We start from the raw sequence: 27,715 nt of genomic DNA, 5'->3' as shown, positions 1-27,715 counted from the left end.
CAAGTCTATGACCCCATGGGCTGTAGCCCACCAGGCTCCTCTGTTCATGGGGATTTTCCAGGCAAGAATACAGGAGTGGGTTGCCATTTCCTTCTCCAAGGGATTGTCCCAACTCAACACAGGATCAAACCTGTGTCTCTTGCTTTGGCAGGCAGAATCTTTACCACTGCACCGCCTGGGAAATCCAGTGTTACCATTGAGAGTGTTACATTGCCTCCATCTTACTGGTTCTGTGACCCTGCAGAGTTATTTAACCTATCTGAGCAATTTCTTGTCTATGAAATGGGGATAATTATTACCTCTTGTGTTATTAAAAAGATTAAAGATCATGTATAAAGTGCCTAGCCTGGTATCCAATAAAAGGTAGGCACTTGATAATATGACAATATACATATCATGCAGGCACCGTACCTTATTTTTTTTAAGATTGGCATGTGTAATTCTAACCCAAGATCTTTTCCACTGATGCTGAGAATTAAGCTAATGCTGTGTGTTAGGAAGACACAACTGGCCTCTCTATTTCATCTATGACAATCAGATTTCACTCAGTCATATATGGTAGTTCCAGTGGGCACAATATTATGTCAGCCCAATAGCCTGTCTGTTTGGAGGCTATTTCTATTTTCAGTCTGTGCTACCTCTTTGGGGGGGGCGGGTAACGAATGCCATACATTTAGTAACCATTTTTTTACTTGCTTGAAATCCTGAGACTGTCTCAGGACAATTCCTAGTTCTAATAAGTGTATTTTGGTCTGTGTTCCTATTACCTGAACCTTTAGCAATTTTCTAGACTGTAGCACATCCCCTGTACCCTCCACCCTGTCCTAAAACAGAAGCCTGTCCAGTCTCTGGGCCACTTGAAATGCCTCATCACCTTTCTCAAAATTGCATCAACCCGAGCTACACATTCCTTACAAAGGTAATATTTTCTGTTTTTGTTCCTTATTCTTCCTAATAATTTCACAAAACACGTAGGCCTCTGTGGGCCCAGAGTCTTTGCTGCACATGCTTGCAATGAATCCCAAGTCCTTTTTCTGGGTCACAATAGCTGGTTCATAGTGGCAGTGCCATCTTCTATAGTTTGTACTCTCCCTCCCTATCATGCCCTTATTCTCAGCAAAGTTTGTCTGCTAAGATTTTGCCCACTCAGCCAGCCTCATTTAATCTCACCCCCGTTGGTTTCTTGTTCAACACCCAACACAGACAGTCTCAAATCTCTAAACACTTAGAAATTCCACTGCTTATTCCAGACGGTTGAGTGATCCCACCTAATTTTGCCCAATCGACTCAAGGAGTACAGCCCTCACATGTCACTGCTAAGATTTTTCTCTTCCATAGGGGGATAATCAAATGATAAATTTAGAGGTTGCTTGCTCATCTTTTCCAAGCAGAATGATAGACTCTCACCTGGAAGCTGCAACAACCAGGAATGGCAGAAGGATATTTCTCAGACATGCATGAGCCCAGCTCTCCAGAATGCAGCAAACAGGAGCCTCATTTCTGAACAAGTAACAGAAGCCAGATCCACAGTCACCCCATGGCTGTGAGTGGGGAAAGCTTGAGGTTTCCCAGGAGGACCAGAAGCACTCAAAAAATGTGGCAACCAGAGCAGTGGCTAAGAAAGAGTCCAGGCAGGTTGGGGGCATCAGGCAGCTGAGTGCTGACACCACGTTTGGGATCCAGGATGACAGGAGACTTAAAACAGGGTACTATCAGAGCTCTGAAACAAGGCAAGGTTTTATCAGGGGATGAATCTGAGTTCCAGGAATGAGAGTAGTACAACTGAACCGAGCTAAGACAGAGACTTAAAACAATAAAGTACAGGGGTTAACAGAGAGGGAGGGAAGGGGTTGATGGCTTCTCTGGGGGCAAAGAATCTTCTCTGTATTCCTGTAACACTAGTACAGGTTCCTAGAAGATCCGTCAGTTGATCAGTTAGCAGGTAATGTTGACCTATGTACTCTGTGGGCATCATGCTTTGCATAAAGTTCCAGCAGAATGCTAACCTCATGAGGTGCCCAAGAAAAACATTCTACAATCACTAAGTCTGGGATTTTTGCAAACTGCAAGTGCCTCGTGGAAATCTACAGTGTATATAAGCATTTTAGAAGCTCAAACTTCTATGTTATAGAAATCTGTGTGTTTTATTCAATGTTTCTCCAACAGTTAACAACAGGATTCTTTTGTTACATGAAAACGATGAGCATCCTGTGGACATATTGTGAGAGACATTGTTCTAGAGAATTCCTAACCTGGTGTTCCCAGGCCCTTCACACCCCGGGCCCACCCTTGTTTCCCGACTTTACCTTCCTTTATTTTCCTACATTCCAACCACATTGAACTCTTTCCCCTTGTACCCGCCCCTGTTTCACATTTCCTTCTTTACTGTTACAGCAAGTGATTCACATCTACCCCCAAAAAAGGAAAAAATGCTGAGCCTTTCTCACTTTGGCACCCCCCCCCCCCACCATTTCTAGTTATCCTTTAAGGATCAACTCAAAAGAGACACTCTGCCCCAGCCTCCCTGTTTCTATAAATGCTCCATTTTCTCCTCTGATTCTTTGTGTCACTGTATCTGTTACTTTTAGAGCACTCAGTACTTTTTGATTTGTATGGCCATTTACGCCTTTCTTATTAGAAGACAATCCATGACAGATTCATTTTTATATTCCTAGCCAAGAATACAGCTCACTTGTAGGATTGTTCAAGGGAACAGAAAGTAAGAAGCTATGAACAACAACAACAAATGATGTCCAAGGCAGAAGTAAGTTTCTCAATGCTCAGGCTAGAGATGGCAGCTCCTCTGGCTCACCTATTGTCAACTTAGGCTCACCTTTGTGAACAGACTCATCTATCATCCTGTGATGCCCCTGAGGCCCAGATCGCCTCGTTCCCCCCAACCACCACCACCAGAATGCTTTTCAACACAGTGCTCTGGAGAGTCCTAATCAACAGGTCAGGGTTGGCATGACAGAGAAATCTAATTGTCATCACTGATTTGGACTTTTCCATGAAGTGAAAGTTAGAGTTTAGCAGGCTGAACATTGAGGTGGTAATAATTTGGATCAAGGACTGTCCATAACAGAAAAGAGCAATTAGCAAAACTATTCATTATACTTTCATGTTCATGTCTCATCTCAAGGCTAATTATTTGTATAATTAACGTGTTACCAAATGCAAATAATTGATGAGCCTGATCTCTTAGAATGGAACACGAGTCTTGTGAAATGTAAATAGCTGTGAATTACTAACAGTTTCCTTTACATCGCCTAATAGGGCAACGCCTGTAAAATTAAACCATTTTAGTGTAATCCCATGTATGCTAACAGACTGACAAAGTAAAACAATACGATGCATGCTTAAAGGCAATGAAAAAGCACAGGTTTTTAAATTCTCACTCTACTACTTTCTAGCTGTGACCTTGGGCAAGTTACTTAATCTCCGTTTACTCATGTTATTTATGAATCTCAGTTTCCGCATTTATGAAATGGGTGTAACAGTGGCCCCTAGTTCACAGGATTGTTGAGAATTAAATGAGGGTTGACTCATTTGTAAAGACTGCACAATAAATGAGAGCCATTGTTTTCATTATTATACTTTGTGTTGCTTGGATTTTATACAGAAAGAAATATTGGATACATGTATATGTGTAGCTGAATCCCTTCACTGGAACTATCACAACATTGTTAATTGGCTATACTGCAATACAAAATAAAAAATTCAAAACAAAAAAAATTCGAGGGAAAGGGAATGTATACAGATGTCCCTGCTACAACACCATCTATGTGTTCCTGTAAAGTTCCTATGGTGTACAGCATAGCCCATTGAAAAGAACTGGACTACCTGGGATAAAAAAAAAATAAGGTTGGGAAGACCACTCAAAAAACCAGTACAATTTTGTAACCCAAGCACTAACAAAAACAATGTCAGTACTAACAAAATAGTAGCCCTACTAAACCTTAGCTTGAACATTGCACACTGCATTCCTTGAATTCAGGGACTGCTGGTGCTTCTTTTGAGATAAAAGTCCTGGAGAACATTCATTTCTAAGAGGGATCAGTTTAATCAAAATTAAACATGTGATTTAAGGAGTAGTGTTGTAGTTTAAAGGGAAATGTCTTCACAGATTCATCGTCTGTACCCCGACTTCTCATAGAAAGCACAACATGATGATAACAGGGATTCTTAAAGTCACTGAATCAGTTACTTTTTGCAGCTAAAAAAATTCAGCTTTTCTTAGAGGTAGTTGCTATAAGAAAGAGTGCCTCTGTGTCTCTGGTTGCTTCAAAATATTAACATGCTAAGAAAAATAATTGCATAGAAAACAACATGACTTCCGTGTTATATCAATTCCCTATTTACCTATGGCAGGTAAGGTAATTCACATGTAAAACACATGTTGTAGCAGTACAGTTTGCATTGCCTATCTCCTACCAGTTGCTGTGACAGGAGCTAAGTATAATCATATGATTTAATCTGCACATTTTTAATCTAAGGTGGTGGGTATCCCTATCTCTGATAAGGCTCAGGGACATTAACTTGCCTGAGATCACAAATGCTTAAGTAGCAAAGCCAGAATTCCTCTTTGGAATCGAACTGATTCCCAAATTCACATTCTTTATGACATTATACCCTTAAGAGCAGATGGAACAGGAAAGCAGACAGATACCCCTGGCTGTGTGATGAATAAAAGCCTGATTCCTAACCACAAGTCACTAACATTTAATCTCATTTAATTCTCACAACACCCCTCCTACTTAGATATTCTTATCACCATTTTATAAATAAGAAAACTGAAGCTCCAAGGAGTTACAATTGGCTGATAGCCAAGCCAGGATTCAAAATTAGTCCTATCCAGTTCCTAAACTGGGGTGTTTCTCCCTATGTCCTATATATGTCTTTATGTTTAAAGACAGCATTCCTAAATATCTTAGTGTGTCTGCCTGCTAGTTTTCTAAAAAGCTGAGTTATACATCTCCACTTTCCCCTTCTCTCAGTCAGTGAATTTCACTGCATCATGTGCACACACGTACACCTGGAAATCCCCACAGGTGCAATTTATCAAGCATGCTTCATAGCACAACCATAAAATACTAGCCTCTTTCAGTGTTTATTTTTCTCTTTGTGCTATTTAAATTTGCCTTTTAAACAGCCTAGAAGAGAACCTATGACTAGAAAACAGTTACCTACTTAGGATTCGAGAAAAGCAGTTTGTTAAGCAGAACATCATTTATTGATTCTGTTAATGTATTTTTATTTTGTAATTCTTAAAAATAAAAAACTACTATTGCCTTCTTGGTTAAAGGGGTGACAGTGTATTTGATCAACAAATATAAGATTTCTTTGCCATAATAATGCTGTTCTTCATATGGAAATGTGATACCAATCTATTGATTGGAAAGCTAAGTGAAATTAGGAAAACCATGCATCAGCAAAATGAGAAGTTAGAAGAAATAAATAAATCCTAGAGCTGAAAAATACAATGACCGAACTGAAGAATTCAACAGAGTCTCAAAAGTAGACTCAATTCTGCAGAAGAAAGAATCAGTGACCTAGAAGACAGGACACTTGAAAGGTGAAAGAATGAAAGAGTGAAAAAAGCCTATAGAACCTGTGGGATATAATCAGTGGAAGCAATATTTGCATTATGAGAATTCTAGAAAGACAAGAGAAAAATGAACAAAGTATGTTTAAGGCAGTAATGGCTGGACTTCCAGTGGTTGAGAATCCACCTGCCAATGCAGAGGATCGCTGATCTGGGAATGCTGCAGAGCAACCAAGCCCATGGGCCACAACTACTGAGCTTGTGCTCTAGAGCGTGTGAGCCACTGTTAAACTGCGTGCTGCAAATACTGAAGTCCTCACACCTAGAGCCTGTGCTCCACAGCAAGAGGAGCCACCACAGTGAGAAGCCCACGTGACACACAGAGCCGCCCCCACTCACTGAAACTAGAGAAAGCCCACAAGCAACAAAGACCCAGCACAGCCAAAAATATATATTTTTTTATTTTTAGAAGTTTTAATAATGGCTCAAAACTTCCCCAACTTTGGGAAAGAAATGGACATCTAGATCCATGAGGCCCAAAGGACCTCAAATAAGTTGACCTTAAATAGGGTGACACCAGGACACATCATCATTAAATTGTCAAAAGTCAAAGAAAGAATTTTGAATGCAGCAAAATAAAAGAGAAGGTATCTCACAAGTTTATCAGTAGATTTCTCAACAGAAACTCTTTAGGCCAGAAGAGAATGGCATGATAAATTCAAAATATTCTGAATGTTTTTTGATACCAGTATGCTTTGATTTCTTTATCTTATTATCTTGTGTAACTTCTACAGGTTTCTCCCTTGTGGGTATCATGAGGCTTTTATAAAACAAGTTAAAATACCCTATTTTAAAGTGATAACCTCAATAGAATTCTCAGACTTTACACTTCTCATTCTCCAACCCCCTCCCCCCATCTTTTAGATTATGTTGTTGGTTTATGTACAATTTATAGTGACAGAAAAAAAAATAAAACTATCAACCGAGAATTCTATACCAGGCAAAGTTGTCCTTGAGAAATATAGGAGAAATAAAGCCTTTCCCAAACAAATGGTGAGGGAGTTCATCATTAGACCAGCCTTACCAGAAATGCTAAAGGGAGTTCTTTGAGTGGAAATAAAAGGATTCCACTCAACATCATAAAAACATAAGAAGGCAATGTAAAACTCACTGCTATTGGTAAATATATAGTCGAAGTTAGATTCTGTAATATGGTAACAGCAGTGTGTAATTCACTTACAACCCTAGTTTAAGAGTTAAAAAATGCTGCCACTTCCTCTGACCACACCAGTCCCAGTGGGTTGGTGCCCTGCCTGATGCCAGTCCACCCCCACCCCCTGGGCAGGTGAGTGCACTCTGGGGCAGCCTCAGCAGCAGATGCTGGTGGGAGGCCCCCACACAGAGGTGGGGGCGAAACCACAGCTGAGCCTCAGAGGCTGTGCAAGCAGAGCTGAGAGATCTCCTTGCAGCTGTAGGAACCATAGATTTACACCCCCGCTGTTGGCTTTGTAAAGTCAGTACCTGGGGAACATCCAAATGGGGGATGGGTCTGGCTTTAGCAGATGTGGGCTTTGTGAGCAAGTACACATAGGGATTGGACCAGGCCAGAATCTGAGCTTCCTCCGTAACTCCCAGAGCAGGTCCAAGTGCATGATTGCTGCAGTCCAGGGACCTGACTTCAGTGAATCTGCACAGGTGGCCTGGTGAAAACAATGCCTGAGAGACATCAGGGCCAACTGCCAGCATACTCACGGTTAAGGTGGTGCTGAGAGCAGTTCCAGTGACAGTGCAATTTGTGAGCACAATGGGTGAAAAGTGACACAGCAGAATACACTCACAGGTGAACAGCTCAAGAGGAGGAAAACCCAGTGACCTCTCTCAGTGAGAGTGCTCCAATTCTGCCTACCTCACACTGAAATCAGCAACACAGCTTAGAAACAGATCTGGGGCTCCCTATTCCAACAACTTTCTTATCTCTTCTTGCTATTCTTTGGAACTCTGTATTCAGATGTTTATATCTTTCCTTTTCTCCTTTGCTTTTTGCTTCTCTTCTTTTCACAGCTATTTGTAAGGCCTCCCCAGACAGCCATTTTGCTTTTTGGCATTTCTTTTCTATGGGAATGGTCTTGATCCCTGTCTCCTGTACAATGTCATGAACCTCATTCCATAGTTAACATTTCATGCAAAGATGAGCTTGATAAAGGACAGAAATGGTATGGACCTAACAGAAGCAGAAGATATTAAGAAGAGATGGCAAGAATACACAAGAGAACTGTACAAAAAAGATCTTCACGACCCAGATAATCACGATGGTGTGATCACTGACCTAGAGCTAGACATCCTGGAATGTGAAGTCAAGTGGGCCTTAGAAAGCATCACTACGAACAAAGCTAGTGGAGGTGATGGAAATCCAGTTGAGCTATTTCAAATCCTGAAAGATGATGCTGAGAAAGTGCTGCACTCAATATGCCAGCAAATTTGGAAAACTCAGCAGTGGCCACAGGACTGGAAAAGGTCAGTTTTCATTTCAATCCCAAAGAAAGGCAATGCCAAAGAATGCTCAAACTACTGCACAATTGCACTCATCTCACACACTAGTAAAGTAATGCTCAAAATTCTCCAAGCCAGGCTTCAGCAATATGTGAACCGTGAACTTCCTGGTGTTCAAGCTGGTTTTAGAAAAGGCAGAGGAACCAGAGATCAAATTGCCAACATCCGCTGGATCATGGAAAAAGCAAGAGAGTTCCAGAAAAACATCTATTTCTGCTTTATTGACTATGCCAAAGCCTTTGACTGTGTGGATCACAATAAACTGTGGGAAATTCTGAAAGAGATAGGAATACCAGACCACCTAATCTGCCTCTTGAGAAATTTGTATGCAGGTCAGGAAGCAATAGTTAGAACTGGACATGGAACAACAGACTGGTTCCAAATAGGAAAAGGAGTTCGTCAAGGCTGTATATTGTCACCCTGTTTATTTAACTTATATGCAGAGTACATCATGAGAAACGCTGGACTGGAAGAAGCACAAGCTAAAATCAAGATTGCTGGGAGAAATACCAATAACCTCAGATATGCAGATGACACCACCCTTATGGCAGAAAGTGAAGAGGAACTCAGAAGCCTCTTGATGAAGGTGAAAGTGGAGAGTGATAAAGTTGGCTTAAAGCTCAACATTCAGAAAATGAAGATCATGGCATCCCGTCCCACCACTTCATGGGAAATAGATGGGGAAACAGTGGAAACAGTGTCAGACTTTATTTTTCTGGGCTCCACAATCACTACAGATGGTGACTGCAGCCATGAAATTAAAAGATGCTTACTCCTTGGAAGGAAAGTTATGGCCAACCTAGATAGCATATTCAAAAGCAGAGACATTACTTTGCCAACAAAGGTTCGTCTAGTCAAGGCTATGGTTTTTCCTGTGGTCATGTATGGATGTGAGAGTTGGACTGTGAAGAAGGCTGAGCGCCGAAGAATTGATGCTTTTGAACTGTGGTGTTGGAGAAGACTCTTGAGAGTCCCTTGGACTGCAAGGAGATCCAACCAGTCCATTCTGAAGGAGATTAGCTCTGGGATTTCTTTGGAAGGAATGATGCTAAAGCTGAAACTCCAGTACTTTGGCCACCTGATGCGAAGAGTTGACTCATTGGAAAAGACTCTGATGCTGGGAGGGATTGGGGGCAGGAGGAGAAGGGGACGACAGAGGATGAAATGGCTGGATGGCATCACTGACTCAATGGACATGAGTCTCAGTGAACTCCGGGAGTTGGTGATGGACAGGGAGGCCTGGTGTGCTGCGATTCATGGGGTCGCAAAGAATCGGACACGACTGAGCGACTGATCTGATCTGATTCCAACAACTAGGGAGCAAACCCTACCCCTGACAGGGTAGTAACAACCACAGATCAAGGGGGAGGCCCCATTCAACATGCAGTGCAGACTCAAGTCACCACAACATCAGTCATACCTCCTATCAAGGGATAATGTCCTGCATACATTCAGAAAAGAGGTGGAAGACACTTATACTATAAACAGCCCTTGCATCAAAAAGTATTAAAGTCATACAGGCTACACAGGGAAGTTCCCACATAAAAATAGCCCTCCAAATCAGTCCTGAGGGTCAGGCATTGGGAGGAAGAACTCCAAGAGCATTTGGCTTTGAAGGCTAGCAGAGACTGAGTGCAGGAGCTCCATATGGCTGGGAGAAACAGAGGTTCCACTCTTGGAGGGTGTATTCAAGACTCTGTGTGTAGTGGGACCCAACAGAAAGCAGTACCTCCATAGGAACTGGGGCTAGACCTAACTAGGGGTCTTGAAGGATCTTCTTTAGAGGCAGAGGTTGACTAGCTCACTTGGGGGCAAGGACACTGCTGGCAGAGACCCTAAGGAATATTGATCAGCATTAGCTCTCCAAATGGTCCCGATTTTGGCACCAAGACCAGGCCTCACCAACCATCTACAGGTTCCAGAGCTGGAATGCCTCAGGCCAAACAATGAGCAAGACAGGAACACAGCCCCACCCATTAGCAGACAGGCTGCCTTAAGTCATATTGAGCTCACAACTTCCTCAAAACACACCATATGACACAGCCCTGCCCACCAAAGGGATAAGACCCAGCTCCACCCACCACAGGGCAGACAGCAGTTCCTTCCACCAGAAAGCCCCCATAAGCCCCTGGACCAGCCTCATCCACCATAGGGCAGACACCAGGCATAGCAATAATTATGATCCTCAGGCTGCAGACAGGTGACCACAAGCACAGAAAGTTAGATAAAATGAGATGACAGAGAAATTTGTTGCAAAGAAACAAGGTAAAAATCCACAAGAACAACTAAATCCAAGAGAAGATAGGCAATCTACCTGAAAAAAAAATTCAGAGTAATGATAGTAAAGATGATTTTAAAAATCTCAGAAAAAGAATAGAGGCACATCTTCCCTAGTGGCTCAGTTGGTAAAGAATTTGTCTGTAATGCAGGAGACCATTTGCCAATGCAGGAGGCAGAGGTTCAGTCCCTGGGTCAGGAAGATACCCTGGAGAAGGAAATGGTGACCCACTCCAGTATTCTTGCCTGGGAAACCCCACGGACAGAGGAGCCTGATGGGCTACAGTCCATGGGCTCACAAGAGTTGGACCCAACTTAACGATGAAACCATCACTACAGATAAAGAAGATACAAGAAATGCTTAACAAGGAGCCAGAATATTTAGAACAAACAGAAATGAACAATAAAATAACTGAAATGAAAAATACACTACTACTTCTACTAGTACTACTACTACTACTAAGTCGCTTCAGTCATGTCCGACTCTGTGCGACACCACAGACGGCAGCCCGCCAGGCTCCACTGTCCCTGGGATTCTCCAGGCAAGAACACTGGAGTGGGTTGCCATTTCCTTCTCCAATGCATGAAAGTGAAAAGTGAAAATGAAGTCGCTCAGTCATATCCGACTCTTCGCAACCCCAGGGACTGCAGCCTACCAGGCTCTTCTGTCCATGGGATTTTCCAGGCAAGAGTACTGGAGTGGGGTGCCATTGCCTTCTCCAGAAAAATACACTGGAAGGAATCAAAAGCAAAATAAATGAGGCAGAAGAACAAATAAGTGAGCTGAAAGATAGGATGGTAGAAATCACTGTCACAGAACAAAGAAAAAATAATGAAAAGAAATGAGACAGTCCCAGAGATTTCTGGGACAATATTAAATGCACCAACATTAACATTATAGGAATTGCAGAAGGAGAAAAGAAAGAGAAAAGACCTTAGAAATATTTGAAGACATTATAGCTGAAAACTTCTCTAACATGAGAAAGGAAACACAAGAAGCACAGAGTTCCATATAGGATGAACTCAAAGGGTAACACACTGAGACACATATTAATCAAATTGACAAAAATTAAAGACAAAGAAAAAAAAATCAAAACCAACAAGGGAAAAGCAACAAATAGCATACAAGGAATTACTGTAGGGTTACCAGCTAATTTTTCAGAAGAAACTCTGCAGACCAGAAGGAAGTGTCACAATATGTTTCAAGTGATGAAAGGGGAAAATCTGCAAACAAGAATATTCTACCAGCAAGGCTGTCATTCAGATTCAATGGAAAATCAAAAGCTTTACAGACAAGCAAAAGCTGAAAGAATTCAGTACAACCAAGCCAGCTTTGGGCTTCTCTGATAGCTCAGTTGGTAAAGAATCCATCTGCAATGCAGGAAACCCTGATTCGATTCCTGGGTCAGGAAGATATGCTAGAGAATGGATAGGCTACTCACTCCAGGATTCTTGGGCTTCCCTTGTGGCTCAGCTGGTACAGAATCCACCTGCAGTGTAGGAGACCTGGGTTCGATTCCTCGGTTGGGAAGATCCCCTGGAAAAGGGAAAGGCTACCCACTCCAGTATTCTGGCCTGGAGAATTTCATGGACTGTATAGTCCATGGGTTGCAAAGAGTCGGACATAACTGAGAGACTTTCACTTCCACACAAGCTTTACAACAAATGCTAAAGAACTTCCCTAGGTGGGAAACAGACCAACAACTTAAAACAACCTTGTGTGTGTGTGTATGTGTGTGGACTGCTATATCAAAACCTCATTGAAACAGCAAACCAAAGGACTACAATACATGCATGAAAAAGAAAACACAATCGAAACACAACACTAAAGATAGTCATCAGATCACAACAGAACAAAAGAAGGGAAGAAAAAAGACCTATCAAAACAAAAAACAAAACCACAAACAATTAAGAAAGTGCCAATAAGAAAATATATATCAATAATTACCTTACCTGTAAATAGATTAACCAAAAAGAAATAGAAATTATAAAAACAGACTAATCACAAGTAATGAAATTGAAACTGTGATGAAAAAATTCCCAATAAACAAAAGTCCAGTACCAGCTGACTTCACAGAAAAATTCTATTAAACACTTAGGGAAGAGTTAATACCTATCCCACTGAAACTCTTACAAAAAATTGCAGAGGAAAGAAAACTCCCAAGCTCATTCTACCAGGCCACCATCACCCCATTATAGGAACCAAATATACTACCAAAAAAAAAAAAAAAACCACTATAAGGTCAATATCACTGATGAACAAAAATGCACAAATCTTCAACAAAAATACTAGCAAAGGGAATTTAACAACACATTAAAAGGATCATATACTATGAACCAGTGGAATTTATCCCAGGGATGCAAGGATTCTTCAGTATTTGTAAATCAATGTGATATATCATGTTAACTGAATAAAAACCATATGATCATCTCAATAGATGCAGAAAAAGCTTTTGACAAAATTCAATACCCATTTATGGAAAAAAAAAAAAAAAAAACCTCTCTGGAAAGTGGGCATGGCGGGAACATGCCTCAACATAATAACAGCCATATACAACAAACCCACAGGAAACATCATTCTCAATGGTGAAAAACTGAAAGCATTTCCTCTATTGTCAGGAACAAGACAAGGATGTCCACTCTTACTTTTATTCACACAGTTATGGAAATCCTAGCCACAGCAGTCTAGAGTAGAAAAAGAAATAAAAGGAATCCAAATTGGAAAAAAAACTGTTTGCACATGACCTAATACTACACATCAGATCAGATCAGATGAGATCAGTTGCTCAGTCGTGTCCGACTCTTTGCGACCCCATGAATTGCAGCACGCCAGGCCTCCCTGTCCATCACCAACTCCCGGAGTTCTCTCAGACTCATGTCCATCGAGTCAGTGATGCCATCCAGCCATCTCATCCTCTGTCGTCCCCTTCTCCTCCTGCCCCCAATCCCTCCCAGCATCAGAGTTTTTTCCAATGAGTCAACTCTTCGCATAAGGTGGCCAAAGTACTGGAGTTTCAGCTTTAGCATCATTCCTTCAGAAGAAATCCCAGGGCTGATCTCCTTCAGAATGGACTGGTTGGATCTCCTTGCAGTCCAAGGGACTCTCAAAAGTCTTCTCCAACACCACAGTTCAAAACCATCGATTCTTCAGCACTCAGCCTTCTTCACAGTCCAACTCTCACATCCATACATGACCACAGGAAAAACCATAGCCTTGACTAGACGAACCTTTGTTGGCAAAGTAATGTGTCTGCTTTTGAATATGCTATCTAGGTTGGTCATAACTTTCCTTCCAAGGAGTAAGCGTCTTTGAATTTCATGGCTGCAGTCACCATCTGTAGTGATTTTGGAGCCCAGAAAAATAAAGTCTGACACTGTTTCCACTGTTTCCCCATCTATTTCCCATGAAGTGATGGGACCGGATGCCATGATCTTCGTTTTCTGAATGTTGAGCTTTAAGCCAACTTTATCACTCTCCACTTTCACCTTCATCAAGAGGCTTCTGTGTTCCTCTTCACTTTCTGCCATAAGGGTGGTGTCATCTGCATATCTGAGGTTATTGATATTTCTCCCAGCAATCTAGATTCCAGCTTGTGCTTCTTCCAGTCCAGCGTTTCTCATGATGTACTCTGCATATAAGTTAAATAAACAGGGTGACAATATACAGCCTTGACGTACTCCTTTTCCTATTTGGAACCAGTCTGTTGTTCCATGTTCAGTTCTAACTGTTGCTTCCTGACCTGCATACAAATTTCTCAAGAGGCAGATCAGGTGGTCTGGTATTCCCATCTCTTTCAGAATTTTCCACAGTTTATTGTGATCCACACAGTCAAAGGCTTTGGCATAGTCAATAAAGCAGAAATAGATGTTTTTCTGGAACTCTCTTGCTTTTTCCATGATCCAGCGGATGTTGGCAATTTGATCTCTGGTTCCTCTGCCTTTTCTAAAACCAGCTTGAACATCAGGAAGTTCACGGTTCACATATTGCTGAAGCCTGGCTTGGAGAATTTTGAGCATTACTTTACTAGTGTGTGAGATGAGTGCAATTGTGCGGTAGTTTGAGCACTCTTTGGCATTGCCTTTCTTTGGGATTGAAATGAAAACAGACCTTTTCCAGTCCTGTGGCCACTGCTGAGTTTTCCAAATTTGCTGGCATATTGAGCGCAGCACTTTCACAGCATCATCTTTCAGGATTTGAAATAGCTCAACTGGAATTCCATCACCTCCACTAGCTTTGTTCATAGTGATGCCTTCTAAGGCCCACTTGACTTCACATTCCAGGATGTCTGGCTCTAGGTCAGTGATCACACCATCGTGATTATCTGGGTCGTGAAGATCTTTTTTGTACAGTTCTCTTGTGTATTCTTGCCACCTCTTCTTAATATCTTCTGCTTCTGTTAGGTCCATACCATTTCTGTCCTTTATCGAGCCCATCTTTGCATGAAATGTTCCTTTGGTCTCTCTGATTTTCTTGAAGAGATCTCTAGTCTTTCCCATTCTGTTGTTTTCCTCTATTTCTTTGCATTGATCGCTGAAGAAGGCTTTCTTATCTCTCCTTGTTATTCTTTGGAACTCTGCATTCAGATGTTTATATCTTTCCTTTTCTCCTTTGCTTTTCGCTTCTCTTCTTTTCACAGCTATTTGTAAGACCTCCCCAGACAGCCATTTTGCTTTTTTGCATTTCTTTTCCATGGGGATGGTCTTGAACCTTGTTTCCTGTACAATGTCACGAACCTCATTCCATAGCTCATCAGGCACTCTATCTATCAGATCTAGGCCCTTAAATCTATTTCTCACTTCCACTGTATAATCATAAGGGATTTGATTTAGGTCATACCTGAATGGTCTAGTGGTTTTTCCCTACTTTCTTCAATTTAAGTCTGAATTTGGCAATAAGGAGTTCATGGTCTGAGCCACATTCAGCTCCTGGTCTTGTTTTTGCTGACTGTATAGAGCTTCTCCATCTTTGGCTACAAAGAATATAATCAATCTGATTTCGGTGTTGACCATCTGGTGATGTCCATATATAGAGTCTTCTCTTGTGTTGTTGGAAGAGGGTGTTTGTTATGACCAGTGCATTTTCTTGGCAAAACTCTATTAGTCTTTGCCCTGCTTCATTGCATATTCCAAGGCCAAATTTGCCTGTTACTCCAGGTGTTTCTTGACTTCCTACTTTTGCATTCCAGTCCCCTATAATGAAAAGGACATCTTTTTGGGGTGTTCGTTCTAAAAGGTCTTGTAGGTCTTCATAGAACCATTCAACTTCAGCTTCTTCAGCATTACTTGGGGCATAGACTTGGATTACTGTGATATTGAATGGTTTGCCTTGGAAACAAACAGAGATCATTCTGTCATTTTTGAGATTGCATCCAAGTACTGCATTTTGGACTCTCTTGTTGACCATGATGGCTACTCCATTTCTTCTGAGGGATTCCTGCCCGCAGTAGTAGATTAATGGTCATCGGAATTAAATTCACCCATTCCAGTCCATTTCAGTTTGCTGATTCCTAGAATGTCGACATTCACTCTTGCCATCTCTTGTTTGACCACTTCCAATTTGCCTTGATTCATGGACCTGACATTCCAGGTTCCTATGCAATATTGCTCTTTTCAGCATTGGACCTTGCTTCTATCACCAGTCACATCCACAGCTGGGTATTGGTTTTGCTTTGGCTCCATCCCTTCATTCTTTCTGGAGTTATTTCTCCACTGATCTCCAGTAACATATTGGGCACCTACTGACCTAGGGAGTTTCTCTTTCAGTATCCTATCGTTTTGGCTTTTCATACTGTTCATGGGGTTCTCAAGGCATGAATACTGAAGTGGTTTGCCATTCCCTTCTCCAGCGGACCACATTCTGTCAGATCTCTCCACCACGACCCGCCCATCTTGGGTTGCCCCACGGGCATGGCTTAGTTTCATTGAGTTAGACAAGGCTGTGGTCCTAGTGTGATTAGATTGACTAGTTTTCTGTGAGTATAGTTTCAGTGTGTCTGCCCTCTGATGCCCTCTTGCAACACCTACCATCTTACTTGGGTTTCTCTTACCTGGGCGTGGGGTATCTCTTCATGGCTACTCCAGCAAAGCGCAGCCAATGCTCCTTACCTTGGACGAGGGGTATCTCCTCACCGCCGCCCTTCCTGGGAAATCCTAAAGGTGCCACCAGAAAACTTAGTGCTGATCAATGAATTTAGTAAAGTTGCAGGATATAGAATTACTGCGCAGACATTTCTTGCATTCCCGCACACTAGCAACTCCTTCATGGATCACAGCATTGTTGTAGTAAAGGGGCTTGCATAACTCAATGAAGCTATGAGCCATGCCATGCAAGGCAACCCATGACACACGGGTCAGTGAAGAGTTCTGACAAAACGTGGTCCACTGGAGGAGGAAGTGGCAAACCATTCCAGTATTCTTGCTGTGAGAACCCCATGAAAAATATGAAAAGGCAAAAATATGACAGTGGAAGATGAGCCCCACAGGTCAGAAGGTGTCCAATATTCTACTGGGGAAGAGCAGAGAGCAATTACTAATAACTCCAGAAAGAATGAAATGGCTGGGCCAAAGCAAACGGTGCTCAGTTGTGGATGTGTCTGGTGGTGAAAGTAAAATCCAACGTTGTAAAGAACAATATTGCCTAGGAACCTGGAATGTTAGGTCCATGAATCAAGGTAAACTTGATGTGGTCAAGCAGGAAATGGCAAGAGTGAACATCAACACCTTAGGAGTAAGTGAACAAAAATGGACATGGATGGGAATGGGCGAATTTTATTCAGATGAGCATTATATCTACTACTGTGAGCAAGAATCCTTTAGAAGAAATGGAGTAGCCCTCATAGTCAACAAAAGAGTTGAAAATACAGTACTTGGATACAACCTAAAAATAACAGAATAATCTAGGTTCATTTCCAAAGCAAACCATTCAACATCACAGCAATCCAAGTCTATGCCCCAACCACTAATGCTGAAGAAGCTGAAGTAGACCAGTTCTATGAAGACCTACAACACCAAAAAAGATGCCCTTTCCATCATAAGGGATTGGAATCCAAAAGTAGGAAGAGAAGAGATACCTGGAGTAACAGACTTTGGCCTTGGAGTAGAATATGAAGCAGGGCAAAGGCTAACAGAATTTTATCAAGAGAACACAGGTCATAGCAAACGTCTTTTTCCAACAACACAAGAGACAACTCCACATGACCATCAGCAAATGGTCAATACCAAAATCAGATTGATTATATTCTTTGCAGCCAAAGATGGAGAAACTCTATACAGTCAGCAAAAAACAAGACCTGGAGCTGACTGTGGCTCAGATCATCAGCTTCTCATAGCAAAATTCAGGCTTAAATTAAAGAAAGCAGGGAAAACCACTAGGCCAGCCAGGTATGACTTAAATCAAATCCCTATGAATATGCAGTGGAGACGGCAAATAGATTCAAGGGATTAGATCTGGTACAGAGAGTGCCTGAAGAATTATGAATGGAAGTTCATAACATTGTACAGGAGGCAATGACCTAAATCATCCCAAAGAACAAGAAAGGCAAGAAGGCAAAGTGGTTGTCTAAGGAGGCTTTGCTGAGTAAAGAGAAATGAAAGGCAAGGGAGAAAGGGAAAGTTATACCCAAGTGAATGCAGAGTTCCAGAGAATAGCAAGGAGAAATAAGAAGGCCTTGTTAAATGAGCAATGCAAAGAAATAGAGGAAAACAACAGGATGGGAAAGACTAGAGATCTCTTCAAGAAAACTGGAGATATCAAGGGAACATTTCATGCAAGTTTGGGCACAACAAAGGACAGAAAAGGTAAGGACCTAATAGAAGAGATTAAGAAGTGACAAGAATACACGGAAGAATTATGCAAAAGAGGCCTTAAAGACCCAGATAACCACGAGGGTGTGGTCACTCACCTAGAGCCAGACATTCTGGACTGTGAAGTCAAGTGGGCCTTCGGAAGCATTACTATGAACAAAGTGAGTGGAGGTGATGGAATTCCAGCTGAGCTATTTAAAATCCTAAAAGATGATGCTGTAAAAGTGCTGCAATCAATATGTCAGCAAATTTGGAAAACCCAGCAGTGGCCACAGGACTAGAAAAGATCAGGTTTTCAATCTAAAAGAAGGACAAGGCCAAAGAATGCTCAGACTACCATACAACTGTCTTCATTTCACAAGCCAGCAAGGTAATACTCAAAATCCTTCAAGCTAGGTTTTTGCAGTTTGTGAATTGAGAGCTAACGGATATACAAGCTGGGTTTAGAAAAGGCAGAGGAACCAGAGATCAAATAGCCAGCATCGTTAGATCATAGAGAAAGCAAGGGACTTCCAGAAAAATATCTGCTTCACTGACTATGCTAAAGCCTTTGATTGTGTGTGGATCACAACAAACTGTGGGAAAGTCTTAAAGAGATGGGAATACCAGACCACCTTACCTGTCTCCTGAGAAACCTTTAAGTAGGCCAAGAAGCAACAGTTAGAATCTGACGTGAAACAATGGACTGGCTTAAAATTGGGAAAAGAGTACAACAAGGCTGTATATTGTCACCCTGCTTATTTAACATATATGCAGAGTATATCATGCAAAATGACAGGCTGGATTACTCACAAGCTGGAACCAAGAATGCTGGGAGAAATAAACTCAGATATGCAAATTATACCACTTTCACACAAAAAGTAAAGAGGAAATGAAGAGTCTCTTGAGGGTGAAAGAGGACAGTGAAAAAGCTGGCTTAAACTCAACATTCAAAAACTAAGATCATGGCATCTGCCCCATCTCTTCATGGCAAATAGAAAGGGGAAAAGTGGAAGCAGTAACAGATTTTCTTTCCTTGGGCTCCAAAATCACCACAGATGATGACTGCAGCCATGAAATTAAAAGACGCTTTCTCCTTAGAAGGAAAGCTATGACAAATCTAGGCAGCATATAAGAAAGCAGAGACATCACTTTGCTGTCAAAGGTCCATATAGTCAAAGCTGCTTTATATAGTAGTCATGTATGGATGTGAGAGTTGGACCATAAAGAAGGCTGAGTGCCAAAGAATTGATGCTTTTGAACTGTGGTGCTGGGGAGTCACCTTGAGAGTCCCTCGGACTACAAGGAGATAAAACCAGTCAATCCTAAAGGAAATCAACCCTGAAGATTCATTGGAAGGACTAATGCTGAAGCTCCAATAATTTGGCCACCTGATGTGAAGAACTGACTCATTGGAAAAGACCCTGATGCTGGGAAAGGCTGAAGGCAAAAGGAGAAAGAGGTGGCAGAGGGTGAGATGGTTGGATGGTATCATTGACTCAGTGGACATGACTGAACAAACTCTAGCAGACAGTGAAGGACAGGGAAACCTAGTGTACTGTAGTCTACGGGGTGGCAAAGCGTCGGACATGTCTTAGTGACTGAACAACAACAAATATGCTAGTGACATAGGACTAGAAGGAGAAACTAAGGAAATCCCATTCACCATTGTGTGAAAAAGAATAAAATACCTAGGACTAAACCTACTTAAGGAGGCAGAAGACCTGTATTCAGAAAACTATAAAATGCTGATGAAAGAAATCAAAGATGACACAAACAGATGGAGAGAGATACCATGTTCTTGGATTTGAAGAATCAATATGGTGAAAATGAAAATATTACCCAAAGCAATATACAGATTTAATTCAATCCTTATCAAAATACCAATGGCATTTTTCAAAGAATTAGAACAAAAAAAATTACAGTTGGTATGGAAACACAAAAGGCCCTGAAGAGCCACAGCAATCTTGAGAAATGAAAATGGAACTGGAGGAATCAGGTCCCTCACTTCAGACTACATATACCACAAAAGATACAGTAATCAAGACAGTGTGGTTCTGACACACACACACACGCAAAGAAATATGGATTAATGGAACAAGATAGAAAGCCCAGAGATAAACCCATGCACCTAATCTATGACAAAGGAGGCAAGAGTATACAATGGAGAAAAGACAGTCTCTTTAAAAAGTGTTGTTTGGAAAACCAAACAGCTGCATGAAAAAGAATGAAACTACAACACTCCCTAACAGCATACATGGGCTTTCCTGGTAGCTCAGACGGTAAAGCGTCTGCCTACAATGCGGGAGACCCGGGTTCGATCCCTGGGTCAGAAAGATCCCCTGGAGAAGGAAATGGCAACCCACTCCAGTATTCTTGCCTGGAAAATCCCATGGACCGAGGAGCCTGGGAGGCTACAGTCCATGGGGTCACAAAGAGTAGGACACGACTAAGCGACTTCACTTTTCAACAGCATACAAACAATAAAAATTCTCAAAATGGATTTAGAGACCTAAGTGTAACCCTATAAAACTCTTAAGAGGAAAAATAGGCAGAACACTTTTTGACATAGATCACAGCAAGATCTTTTTTGACCTGCCTCCTAGAATAATGAAAATAGAAACAAAAATAAACAAATGGGACCTAACTAAACTTAAAAGATTTTTCACAGCTTAGGAGACCATAAAAAAGAGGAAAAGACAACCCTTAGAATGAGTAAAAATATTTGTAAATGAAGCGACTGATAAGGGATTAATCTCCAAAATATACAAACAGCTCATGCTGATCAATATTAAAAAAACCCAATCAAAAAATGGGTGAAAGACCTAAATAGAAATTTCTCTAAAGACATACAGATGCCCAAGAAGTGCATGAAAAGATGCTCAACATCACTAATTATTAGAGAAATGAAAATCTGCTGCTAAGTCGCTTCAGTTGTGTCCGACTCTGTGCGACCCCATAGACAACAGCCTACCAGGCTCCGCCATCCCTGGGATTCTCCAGGCAAGAACACTGGAGTGGGTTGCCATTTCCTTCTCCAATGCATGAAAGTGAAAAGTAAAAGTGAAGTCGCTCAGTCGTGTCCGACTCTTAGTGACCCCATGGACTGCAGCCTACCAGGCTCCTCCATCCATGGGATTTTCCAGGCAAGAGTACTGGAGTGGGTTGCCATTGCCTTCTCTGGAGAAATGAAAATCTACAAAACTACAAAGAGGTATTACCTCACACCAGTCAGAATGGCCATGATCCAAAAAAAAAAAAAAATCTACAAACAAATGCTGGAGACAATGTGGAGAAAACTGTTGGTGGAAATATTGGTATAGCCACTATGGAGAGCACTATGGAGGCTCCTTGAAACCTAAAAATAAAGTTACCATATGATCCAGCAATCACACTCCTGAACATATATTCAGAGAAAACCATAATTCAAAAAGACACAAGAACCCCAATGTTCACTGCAGCACTATTTACAATAGCCAAGACATGGAATCAAACTAAAAGTCCATTGACAGATAAATGGATAAAGAGGATATGGTACATATATACAATGGAATATTACTTAGCCATAAAAAACCAAAATAATGCCACTTGCAGCTACATGGATGGACCTAGAGATGGTGTTACTGGGTTAAGTACATCAGAGAAAGACAAATATCATATGATATCACTTATATGTGGAAACTAAAAAATGGTACAAATGAACCTATTTATAAGACAGATGTAGAAAACAATCTTATGGTTACCAGGGGGGAAAGGTGAGGTGATGGGGAGAGATAAATTGGGAGATTGGGATTAAAATATACACACTGCTATATAAAAAATAAGGACTTCCCTGGTGGCTCACACTGTAAAGCATCTGTCTACAATGTGGGAGACCTGGGTTTGATCCCTGGATCAGGAAGATTCCCTGGAGAAGGAAATGGCAACCTACTCCAGTACTCTTGCCTAGAAAATCCCATGGACGGAGGAGCCTGGTGTCCATGGGGTCACAAAGAGTCAGACACGACTGAGCGACTTCACTTCACTTCACTTCATATATAAAATAGATAACTAATAAGGACCTACTGTATAGCACACAGAACTCAATTCAATACTTTGTAATGACCTATATGAGAAAAGAATCTAAAAAAGTGGATATATTTATATGTAGAATTGCTTCACTTTTCTGTACAGCAGAAATTAACACAATATTGTAAACCAACTATACTCCAATTTTTTTAAAAGATAAGTTACAGAATAGAAAAAAAACTTCAATAACCTATAATAATCTCTTATTGGTTTCACAATATAAAAAATATGTAAAGTATACCATCACAATCTAAAATGTGAGGGGGAAGAAAAGGACAAGTAAAAGTTTTGAAATGCTACTGAAGTTATCACTTTAAAATAGGGTGTTGTTATTTTAATATACTTTATGTAAGCCTCATGGTACCCACACGGGAGAATTACCTGTAGTAAGTACACAAAGGAACATGGTACAGAAGTTCTGATACATGATACTGATACAAAAAGATATGAAAACACACTCACAAACAGCAGCAGCAGAAGAAATAATGTATCTACAAAAGCCAGAACATATTAACAAAATGGCAATCATAAGTACTGACCTATCAATAATTACTTTACTTGTAAATGGATTAAATTCTCCCATCGAGAGATACAGAATGGCTGAATAAATATAAAAACACGATCCAATGACATACTGCCTATATGAGAGTCACTTTAGCCTTAAAGCACACAGACTGAAAGTAAAGGAATGGAAAAAGGTATTTCAAGCAAAAGGTGAAAAAAAAATAGAGCTAGCTATCAGACTTCTCAAAGTATAGAGGTAGCTATCAGATACTTAGACAAAACAGACTCAAAACTAAAAATGGTAAAAAGAGACAAAGGTCATTAATGATAAAGGGATCAACACACCAAGAAGAGGTAACAATTGTAAATATTTGTGCCCCTACATGGAAGCACCTAAATATATAAAGGAGAAATTAAAATATCTAATAGGAGAAATAAACAGCAACAAAATAGTAGTTGGGGATTTTAATAACCCCACTCTCAGCAATGGATAGATCATCCACACAGAGACTCAGTAAGGAAATAGTGGATGTGAACAACACAATAGAGCAAATGGACCTGACAGACATACAGAACACCACTGACAACAGCAGAAAACAAATTCTTCTCAGCCACACATGTAATACTTTCTAGGATAGACCATATACTAGGCCACAAAACAAGTCCTAAAAACTTAAGATTGAAATCAGTCCAAGTATTAATATTTCTGACTATAATGATGTACAACTAGAAATCGGTAACAGAAGGAAAACTGGAAAACTCACAAATACATGGAAATTAAACATTCTCCTGAGCAACCAATGCATCAGAGCATCAATTAAAAGGGAAATTCTGTAGATTTCAGTTATAACTGGGCTTCCCAGGTAGTGCTAGGGGTAAGGAACCCACTTGCCAATGCAGAAGATGTAAGAGAGGCAGGTTCAATTCCTGGGTCAGGAAGATCCCCTGTAGAAAGCCATGGCAACCCACTCCAGTATTGTTGCCTGGACAATTCCGTGGACAGAGGACCCTGGAGGGTTACAGTCCATAGGGTCTCAAGACAGACAAATTTGGCCTTGGAATATGGAATGAAGCAGGACAAAGACTAATAGAGTTTTGCCAAGAAAATGCACTGGTCATAACAAACACCCTCTTCCAACAACACAAGAGAAGACTCTATACATGGACATCACCAGATGGTCAACACCGAAATCAGATTGATTATATTCTTTGCAGCCAAAGATGGAGAAGCTCTATATAGTCAGCAAAAACAAGACCAGGAGCTGACTGTGGCTCAGACCATGAACTCCTTATTGCCAAATTCAGACTTAAATTGAAGAAAGTAGGGAAAACCACTAGACCATTCAGGTATGACCTAAATCAAATCCCTTATGATTATACAGTGGAAGTGTGAAATAGATTTAAGGGCCTAGATCTGATAGATAGAGTGCCTGATGAACTATGGAATGAGGTTCGTGACATTGTACAGGAGACAGGGATCAAGACCATCCCCATGGAAAAGAAATGCACAAAAGCAAGACGGCTGTCTGGGGAGGCCTTACAAATAGCTGTGAAAAGAAGAGAAGCGAAAAGCAAAGGAGAAAAGGAAAGATATAAACATCTGAATGCAGAGTTCCAAAGAATAACAAGGAGAGATAAGAAAGCCTTCCTCAGCGATCAATGCAAAGAAATAGAGGAAAACAACAGAATGGGAAAGACTAGAGATCTCTTCAAGAAAATCAGAGAGACCAAAGGAACATTTCATGCAAAGATGGGCTCGATAAAGGACAGAAATGGTATGGACCTAACAGAAGCAGAAGATATTAAGAAGAGGTGGCAAGAATACACAGAAGAACTGTACAAAAAAGATCTTCACGACCCAGATAATCATGATGGTGTGATCACTGACCTAGAGCCAGACATCCTGGAATGTGAAGTCAAGTGGGCCTTAGAAGGCATCACTACGAACAAAGCTAGTGAAGGTGATGGAATTCCAGTTGAGCTATTCCAAATCCTGAAAGATGATGCTGTGAAAGTGCTGCACTCAATATGCCAGCAAATTTGGAAAACTCAGCAGTGGCCACAGGACTGGAAAAGGTCCGTTTTCATTCCAATCCCAAAGAAAGGCAATGCCAAAGAATGCTCAAACTACCGCACAATTGCACTCATCTCACATGCTAGTAAAGTAATGCTCAAAATTCTCCAAGCCAGGCTTCAGCAATATGTGAACCGTGAACTTCCTGGTGTTCAAGCTGGTTTTAGAAAAGGCAGAGGAACCAGAGATCAAATTGCCAACATCCGCTGGATCATGGAAAAAGCAAGAGAGTTCCAGAAAAACATCTATTTCTGCTTTATTGACTATGCCAAAGCCTTTGACTGTGTGGATCACAATAAACTGTGGAAAATTCTGAAAGAGATGGGAATACCAGACCACCTGATCTGCCTCTTGAGAAATTTGTATGCAGGTCAGGAAGCAACAGTTAGAACTGGACATGGAACAACAGACTGGTTCCAAATAGGAAAAGGAGTACGTCAAGGCTGTATATTGTCACCCTGTTTATTTAACTTGTATGCAGAGTACATCATGAGAAACGCTGGGCTGGAAGAAGCACAAGCTGGAATCTAGATTGCTGGGAGAAATATCAATAACCTCAGATATGCAGATGACACCACCCTTATGGCAGAAAGTGAAGAGGAACTCAAAAGCCTCTTGATGAAAGTGAAAGTGGAGAGTGAAAAAGTTGGCTTAAAGCTCAACATTCAGAAAACGAAGATCATGGCATCCAGTCCCATCACTTCATGGCAAATAGATGGGGAAACAGTGGAAACAGTGTCAGACTTTATTTTTCTGGGCTCCACAATCACTACAGATGGTGACTGCAGCCATGAAATTAAAAGACGCTTACTCCTTGGAAGGAAAGTTATGGCCAACCTAGATAGCATATTCAAAAGCAGACACATTACTTTGCCAACAAAGGTTCGTCTAGTCAAGGCTATGGTTTTTCCTGTGGTCATGTATGGATGTGAGAGTTGGACTGTGAAGAAGGCTGAGCACCGAAGAATCGATGGTTTTGAACTGTGGTGTTGGAGAAGACTCTTGAGAGTCCCTTGGACTGCAAGGAGATCCAACCAGTCCATTCTGAAGGAGATCAGCCCTGGGATTTCTTCTGAAGGAATGATGCTAAAGCTGAAACTCCAGTACTTTGGGCACCTCACGCGAAGAGTTGACTCACTGGAAAAGACTCTGATGCTGGGAGGGATTGGGGGCAAGAGGAGAAGGGGATGACAGAGGATGAGATGGCTGGATGGCATCACTGACCCGATGGACGTGAGTCTGAGTGAACTCCGGGAGTTGGTGATGGACAGGGAGGCCTGGCATGCTGCGATTCATGGGGTTGCAAAGAGTCGGACACTACTGAGCGACTGATCTGATCTGAAAAAGGGCAGGGGGAGAAACATTCCCAAACTCGTTTTACATAGTCAGCATTACCCTGATAACAAAGTCAGAAAAGGACAAAAGGGAAAAAACTACTGGCCATTATCCTGATAAAAACAGATACAAAAATTCTCAATGAAGTTTTAGCAAATGAAATTCAACAGCATTCTTAAAGGGACCATTCACCATGATCAAGCATAAATCACCCCTGGGATACAAGGATGGTTCAACATTGCAAATCAATGTAAGACATCATATTAATAGAATTAAAGAGAAAAACATGATCACCGTAAATGCAAGGAAAAAAACAGATGAAATTCAACATCCACTCATGATAAAAACTCTTAACAAATTAGGTTTAGAAGAAATGTATCTCAACAATAATAAAGGCCATATATAGCTAACGTCATACTCAGGGTGTTTTGTTAAACTGGTCATACTCCCAAAAGCCATCTATAGGTTAAATGTAATCCTTACCAAGAGTCCAATAGCGTTTTTTTTTTTTTTTTTAATTTAGGAAAAAGAGATCAGATTTGTGCCCCCATAAACTGTAGTCCCAGAGAAGGCAACGGCACCCCACTCCAGTACTCTTGCCTGGAAAATCCCATGGACTGGGGAGCCTGGTGGGCTGCCGTCTATGGGGTCGCACAGAGTTGGACACGACTGAGGTAACTTAGCATCAGCAGCAGCAGCAGCAGCAAACTGTAGTCCACCAAGCTCCTCTATCTGTGGGAATTCCTAGGCAAGAATACTGGAATGGGTTGCCATTTCCTTCTCCAGGGGATCTTCTTGACCCGGGGATTGAACTTACATCTCCTGCATCTCCTGCATTGACAGGAGGATTCTTTACCACTGAAGCCACCAGGGAAACCCCCATAAAGTGCATACTTACAGTTAAAAATAAATTCTGGGATGTAATGTACAGCATTGTAACTATAGTAAACAAAATTATACTGTACATTTGGCTTCCCTGGTGGCTCAGAGGTTAAAGCGTCTGCCTCCAATGTGGGAGGCCTGGGTTCGATCCCTGGGTTGGGAATCCCATGGATGGAGGAGCCTGGTAGGCTACAGTCCACAGGGTCACAAAGAGTCGGACACGACTGAGTGACTTCACTTTCATTTTTCACTTTCAGTATACTGTATATTTGCTAAGAGTACATTTTGAAAGTTTTCATCACAAGTGAAAAAACCTTGTAACTATGTGGTGATGAATGTTAACTAAAACTGTGGTAATCATTTCTCAACAGATACATAAATCAAGTTATTATACTGTATCCCTAAAATCGACACAGCATTATATGTTAATTATGTCTCAATAAAGAAAAAAACTTTTTTCTTTCAGTGGTGGTTTGTATCTTTCAGTGTTGGTTTGAAATTGGAGATACCAGCATGAACTTATGATTGTATGTGTTTGCTGTGAGAGCCTAGAAACAATATCACACCAGTAGCAATCAGCACATTAAGAATTAAGATCTTGATTTCAAAATTCTGAAAGCAAGCACTGGAGAAAAGACTTCTTCCAGGTCTGAAATGGGAAAAGTGTAAGATGAGCCTAGAAGATCTTGTTGCACTGG

General features: G+C 41.2%; 2 long non-coding RNA genes across 22 annotated transcripts in view; one reads left to right on the top strand and one right to left on the bottom strand.

The window, feature by feature from the left end:
* LOC147351385 (uncharacterized) overlaps positions 1–5,213 on the top strand; it is a 58,694-nt gene extending 53,481 nt beyond the window's left edge. For 6 of the 16 annotated variants that reach the window (XR_015147474.1, XR_015147466.1, XR_015147463.1 and 3 more), the window contains one exon: positions 2,676–5,211. This is a non-coding gene — a long non-coding RNA (uncharacterized LOC147351385). Of the gene's footprint in view, positions 1–151; positions 398–1,338; positions 1,527–2,675 lie in introns of those variants that run through there. The other 10 variants (XR_015147475.1, XR_015147461.1, XR_015147468.1 and 7 more) reach the window with 5 other exon arrangements.
* The window catches only part of LOC147351384 (uncharacterized), a 76,399-nt gene that overhangs the window by 6,420 nt on the left and 42,264 nt on the right, over positions 1–27,715 (bottom strand). The window contains exon 2 of one of the 6 annotated variants that reach the window (XR_015147453.1): positions 1,408–1,720. The exons of the other annotated variants lie outside the window; for them this stretch is intronic. This is a non-coding gene — a long non-coding RNA (uncharacterized LOC147351384). The remainder of the gene's footprint in view (positions 1–1,407; positions 1,721–27,715) is intronic. 6 annotated transcript variants of the gene reach the window in all.

Source organism: Bos grunniens, chromosome 19 (assembly GCF_055505025.1).
Source record: "Bos grunniens cultivar Pamir isolate PY7600 chromosome 19, Bosgru_T2T1.0, whole genome shotgun sequence".
NCBI lineage: Eukaryota > Metazoa > Chordata > Mammalia > Artiodactyla > Bovidae > Bos > Bos grunniens.
This window is presented reverse-complemented; position numbering and strand designations above follow the sequence as displayed.